The sequence below is a fragment of the Pocillopora verrucosa genome, chromosome 1, assembly GCF_036669915.1.
Source record: "Pocillopora verrucosa isolate sample1 chromosome 1, ASM3666991v2, whole genome shotgun sequence".
Classification (NCBI taxonomy): domain Eukaryota; kingdom Metazoa; phylum Cnidaria; class Anthozoa; order Scleractinia; family Pocilloporidae; genus Pocillopora; species Pocillopora verrucosa.
This window is the reverse complement of record NC_089312.1, coordinates 6,493,477-6,500,502: the sequence shown is the minus strand read 5'-3', so window position 1 is coordinate 6,500,502 and position 7,026 is coordinate 6,493,477. Positions and strand designations below refer to the sequence as shown.

Here is a 7,026-nt window from a genome sequence, read left to right as displayed (position 1 = left end):
CTTTCAAACTCTTTACGGTGGCCAGTTTACGCTATCAACTCAGTTGATAATACTGAATTGCCCTGTAACAGTCAATGACAATCCAGTGTAAGGAAAGATAATTTAGTGCTGGATCAACAAAAGTATTTTGTCAGCCTCTTAGATGCGAAGCCAGGTTAAAAAGCGTAAGGATTTGTTAATTTTACCAGCAATGTATAGAAACTCTGCAATTTCCGATATATTTCCCTCTTAGTCTGATTGGGTTAAGAATCACATTTTTGTAACTAGAACTCACTCTCGATGACAAGATGGATTCGTTTCTTGTCAAAACCATCCTGTGTGTTCACCTCACAGCTGTAATTGTCATTGTTTTCTCCAGTAATGTTCAGCTGATATAGTACACTTGTACTGTTCTGTACCAGAATGCCGTTCTTTCTCCAAACAATGATTGGTGCTGGTGCACCTTGTGCCGGACACCAAAGAGATGAGAAATGATTGAAAAGAACGAACTGAGTCTCGACCACTTTATCAAGGTTGGGTTTGACTAGAAAAAAAAAAAGAAGCATTAGCTATGGCCATTTTCCTTTCATCAGAAGTGTAAAACTCTCAAAATACGCATTGTCTTTCAGTGGCTTATTAAAAATTCAGTTAGTCAATGCTTGCCTGTTGTATTAGCTGTTTTGTTACTGTATGAACCGCTGAAATTGTTATGGAACAACCAGTGATTGAATTTATCTAATCTTCTCAACCACAAGTTCTGTCCACTGGATCGCACAATACCAGAAATATTACTCCCACAAAATACGCCAAGAAGATTGGAAGACTCGTTGTTGCCATCGCGAACCTCAAGGTAAATGTCATCAATGCATGGTGTTGGATTTGAAATTTTCAAGGTGAAATTCAGTTCCACGTAATGTCCTTTTGGAGCTTGCAAGAGTTGAGTTGCGTGAAACGATGGGACAACTCGTTGAAGGCGTACTTCCACTATTAGTGCAACTGCTTGAAAAACCAAGACAAAATGAGAGTACACTTCACCAAAGCTATTGAAACAGAGCATCTTGAATGGAAGCTTGTTTTCAGAGACGTTTAAGGAAACGCTTAACTTGAAATAACGTTTTTATGAAAAGCTATATACGTTAGACAACGCGGAGACTGGTTATATGAAAACTATGTGGAATAGACATCACAGCTGGAAAGATATAACAATAGTACTGATTAGGAGTAAAAGAGGAACAATAGAGGAAACTGTATCATCAGTATCACACATTCCAAAGAATTAATGAAGCTTTAGACTTCACCCTTCCCGTGTATACATACATCTTGCTCTAATATAGACCTCATGTGGTCTATATTAGAATTCCGAATGGTTTTGTAGAAGTTTAAGGTCAATATTTCGAGATTATTACATCTTATAGCGATTGAAAAATTGGACAAGAAAGGATAACGTTTGTAACTTAAGCGGATTACTCGCTGATGCTTTGAAACCTGACATGATCTGTAGATATTCAGAGATATCTAAACGGCACAGACTTCATTAACTTCCTTGTTTCGTATAGGTGATCACATGATTTCGAGTGCAATTTGGAATAAATAAGCACGAGTAAATTTTTTTATAGACTAACAAAATTGTATGAGCCCAGGGCTCGTGCAATTTTGTGATCTTTCAAAAAATTGACAACTGCTTGTTTATCCCAAATTGCACGAGAAAAATCATGTGATTACGTGTTAACAACATACATGGAAAAATACGCGATGGCTTATCATAATTAAGCATAAGCAAAGTGCACGCATCAAGAGCAAAAATAATTTATTCCAACCGTGCGTTCGGTCAAAACAACTGCGTACGATCAAAACAATACTATGCAATGATATCTTCACATCTTTAAGGCGAAAAAAAGTTCAAAGTCCCGCTAAACAGTTCAAGGAATTGTTCAGTCTGTGTCCGAATCAATTTCGATGAAATGGAATCGTCGTTTCCGAGGTTTAACCATGTTTGTTTTTAATTTCGGCGTTGGATCGCTAGAGCAAAGTGTTAAGCTGAGTCGGCTCGTAATTTTCGATTTCCTTTCCCCTCTCTAAACACCACCTTTTCCAAACCGACAACCAAAAGGCAGTGCTTCTTACAGTGTTTTCGTTGTTTGAGCTGTTTTTCAGTTGTGGTGGCGAAAGAAAACCTACTAAAAAAGCCGGCCATTGTTTCGCTCGCGAATTATAAATTTTCAAATTTTGTTGCGACATCCAAGGCTCGCATTTGATTGGCTATCTGTGAGTTTCTTTGATTATTGACCAATCAGAATGTCTGATTTGTTACTTTCTTTGCACTGGATTAACCCTCTTCTGCACAGAATTACCTGAAAACTGCATTTATCTTAACCAATCAGAACTGAGTAATTTTTCCATGTATATTATTAGAATTTTAAGCAATCAAATTTAATATGCCGATTTCAGCATCATGCATCGCGCAGCGAACGTAAAAAAGAGTTGATAAAAAAGATATCGCATGTCGATTGAAATTAACCATCGCACGATAAATTTACACCGCTATTAAAATATTTCTTTTCGTTAGATAATTGCTCTTTTCTTTTGGTTTTCGGTTTTCTTTCAAAATTTGTCGACTGAACTTTTCTAATCAAGCGCCGTTTGGACAGGTTTTTTCCATAAGAAATGCAAATGTCATAATTACGCGAGAGCGCATTCATTGCCGAACAACGAAAAGTAAAAGATTCTGAGCACCGTGGTAAAGTTCGTTTTTTCTGCTTTATTTTCTATTTTTTCTATTAAGTATTTTGTTTTGTCGACCATATGCCCTGCATAAATTAAGTCACGAACATGGTCTGCAGCGAACGTAACCGATCGGACTCGAGAGAGAGGCGAAAATAAACTTCGGTGCTGTGTTGTCTTATAATTTCTCAGGGGGCAGTAACTCTATTTTTGTACTCTCCTCTAGCAAGATTTCTCCACAGTGTGTCTCTCCCGAGCGCGTGTCACTTACTTTCGCCCGAGTTGATCAGTTATTCGAGCGATAATATTTGAGGAAAACATAAGGTACTCTCATAAGAACCATACTTTAAGTCTAAAAGTAGCTATTTCCAATCTTTTGAAATAGGTTTAAATAAAATATTTAGTCGCTTAAAATTACACTCTAGGGAATAAAGACAACAGTGCTTACAGAAAGCAATAATGAAACCCCAGAAAGTCCTTCTGGACACCATCGTCCTGTTTTCGGCTGATGGGCTGAGGGGAAGTTTGAAGATTGAGTTGAGTTTAAATAATATACTCAAATAAAGTAAAATGATCGAGAATGCATTTAATTCATCCGGGAAAATCCCCTTGTATGTTCACGGAATCTCATTACATACCTCAGATTCCAAGGCTGTTCAGAAAACCACAAGATCCATTTATATCATAATTATCATGACAAATACTATTTTTTTAGAAACTACTATGTTTGACTGACACTTTCATTGAAACTTCTCTGAGCTATTTTCTACACATTTGACAATAAGAACAATTTGAATTATCATAATATTATGAAATTACCCTTATGCTAGAAACGAAGGGTTGTAAATAAATTATTTTTATGTTTACTTCTCTCCTACCTTTGCAATCACATTTTCCCCAATGACGTAATTCTTAAGAAGGTTTTTTTCTTCAGTTTTTCTTTCTTTTTTTCCGCTTCTGAGTAGGAGCCAGAGACAACGTGTCGCTGTAAACAGTTCACCGGATATAAAAACATGAAAATGTTGTTATTGTTACAATCGCAGCGGAGAATGTCTAAACAAATATCAACAAGTAATATGGAAAATATCAGGAATCAGTGAAAAAATTTCTATTCTTAATTCCCTTTTTAAGGCTGCGCAGTGTTTGATGGCAGACCTGAGTAATTATGAATTTTACATCGGCTCTTGAAGAACGCTTATGTAATTATTGCAAAAATACCAGTTTCTTCCTTTAGAGTCGAAAGATCTGCCCTTCACTGGGTTCTTTTTCTGTCAAATTTCACTGACGTCTAATCTTCTCTTTTCTTGTATCGACTTTTTTAGTGACAAAAAGGAGTAAATACCTGAAATATATTTTCGCTGTTCCCTCACTTCGATTCAGATCGAATGCCTTAAAACAGGATGACGTCTTATAAAGAAAGCCGGCTGAATACAGCTTTTTCAGATCATCACCTTAAAATGAAAATTCTTATGAAAGACTGAAAATATCAACGCCTGATTGACTATTAGGAAAAGCTATCTTTCAGATCATGTATTAAGAAAATCTATATTAATCAAGAAGTAAATAAACGCTATGTTCCTTCATTTCTCGTGTTACGGAAAAAACTTGAATGCTTTATAAAAGCAATCGGGAACTTTTGCATAACTTTCTCAAATTACTTTCCTTTTTCTTTTTTGTTTTTTTCACTGAAGTTCTAAGTGAAGTCACAAAACTTTACTGCTGTTCAAGTTGAACGTATTTTTTGCCTACTAACTCTAGCTTTATTAACACAGAGCTGAGGAGATGATTATAATTTCTCATGTGATATTCTTAGGCATTTATTAGTTTTTCCGGATCTGTTTGACCGCCAAAGGGATATCATTTTCACTGGTTCTATTTTATTCTATGCGAACAGTTTCTTTTTTTTTTCTTTTGCATGCTTTTTTTTATTGCTTTAGTTGATTTGAGACATCGCATGGATACACTTGCTTTATCTGCAAATATATCAGTGTACCAATAAAACTCAGTTTTAAACAGCCAAGGTGTTAATGATCCCTCTCGTTATTTTTATTTTTATTCCAATAGTGAGAGTAAAATCCTAATAAAAAAATCTCAGTTTTCAACTTCAGTTTGCCTGTATCGCACCATCACCCAAGATGCGAATGTTTAAATAACAGTAACCCGCGACCTGTAACCCGTCGGAAACGACGTAGCTGTTTGAGCTGTTAGTGCTATTCCACATTTTAAGTCACTTGTCCGTGTCAAAATGGAATTCAGATATCCCTCCGTTTGAATCGAAGTGGAAATTTGATAAGGTGACAAACCAGAAGGGGGATTCCTCTCCTTGCGATCTACCGTGTGTACTTGTAAAAACCTTGGATTGCATTACATCACATTATATTGTATGTTGTCCCCATCAAGAACTTGTCGAAGTCTGTTTTGTTCTTATTTGGAGCACCTGCCTTCCTGTTTTTATTAACCCGAATGGTATTGACGTCACTTAACCAGAACATAACTTATTCCCAGTCCCCTCATGTCAGGGTGAATGTGACTTGCTGCATCTGCGTCTGTTTTTTTTGCTGCTATTCCCGGAACGCTACTTTGACGAAGACACTTTCGTAGAAAATAGTGTCCAGCCTCCACTATCAATCTGCATATCGAAAAAAGCCTGAAAAGAGTCATCTGTTGAACCACCGTTTGGATTGATCCAGTAAAGTCAGCCACCACGTCTTTTACCTGAATGCATGAAGGCGATGTAACCGCTAAATGTTACCATTTCCAAGAGAAGCCGCGAAATATTTCCTGGCTAGGTTGTCGTCTCCGTGACTAATTCTTTTTAGAGAAAAAATTATAGTTAGCGTTTCAGTTCAGGATAAGACCCCGTGTGATCAAGATCGTTTTTGAATAAAAGACAAGTTAGACCCTAATCCTCGGTAAAGTAATCAAGACCCGCGAACGTTGTTGACCGCTTCTATATAACAACGCTCCAAGGAACAGAAAAAAGGAATGAAGAAAGAAAAGATCCTCTATTGGTTTGGTGTTTATAGCATGCGCGTGCATTCTAGCTTGAAAATAAACATTTACAAGCCACCTGATATTACATTAAAATTTGACCTAAATCAAATGATGTCGCTATGAAGGGAAAAGCTGACGCTTCTATTTTTTCTTTCCAAGGTCACATTATCATCTTACGATTATTATCATTTTTTATCAAGTTATTTATTCGCTTTATCTCAAACTCACCTGATTTTAAAATATGGATACTGTGACTTCAGAAGCGACCAAACCAATCACCACTGATAGCCAAACTTTACCACTACACCATTCCAAGGCCTCTCGGGAAGTATCGTTGGCAGTGTTAGCGACACTCGTTGTACGTTTTCCAACGATTTTGTCTTTTTCGTCTTAAAAGAAAAAAAATTGTGATGAGAATAGGTTCATAAAGTCGAATTTATGCAGACAACATTTGGTTTGGTGAAAATGTTGCTTGACTTTGACAATACCCTGAAATACTAATTCACTTAATTGAAATTATAGGGGAAAATGACAACCGCCATATATCTTAATTTCAATTACATTATCTATGCTATATGCAGGAACTTAAATTCTCATTCAAAACTATACATCGACCGATATACGGTTAGGATAACGCCGGAATTTTTATAGCAGGATATATGTCATAAATGGGGCATGGTTTATTTTCCTGATTACTAACTTTTCATTGCAAAAATGATGTCCTTAAAGTGGTTTTAAATTTTTTTCTTTCTTGTGGCCCACCTGTTTTGAAGTTGTTATTGTTGTTGTTTATTAGCGCTCTTCCGGGCTTTTTTCCTTATGGAAAACATCAGCAACTTTCTCTCCAGATTGTCGCAGAATCCTTAGATAGTACTCTAAAAATTCTTATTAACTTTACCGACATAATTTATGTTAGGTAGAGTAAGGTTGATCTATCACAGTTAGAAAACATTTTAAGAGATCCAGCTACAATTTTAGATAATAAGATTTAAACTTTGCGCCACTAGTAACTTTTGATGCACTAAGACTGATTTAGCTTACCATCATTCCTCTGTGAATGAGATTTTTATCCTCTGGTTAGTTAGCAAATTCAGCAAATCGATCCGAGTCGCATAGTTTGCATTTGAATATCTCTTGGTAGCCATTAACGGTTCCAAAGTTGTAAGATTGACATCGCTCTCCATCCACTCACTCAAACTGAGAGGAACTTTCCGAATCCATTTTTTTTATCATTCTTCCATTCAGTTTTTGCCCTGTTACCTTTTAAGTGAGGTTAACAGCTTTGAGGTCTGCTTCTAAAATACGGCTTATGCCGTACACACACACAAAAAA

General features: G+C 36.3%; 1 pseudogene; it reads right to left on the bottom strand.

Moving 5' to 3' along the window:
* Positions 1 to 4,791: 4,791 nt before the first annotated feature.
* On the bottom strand, positions 4,792 to 6,401 carry LOC136280139 (uncharacterized; annotated as a pseudogene).
* Between the last annotated feature and the right edge of the window lie 625 nt (positions 6,402 to 7,026).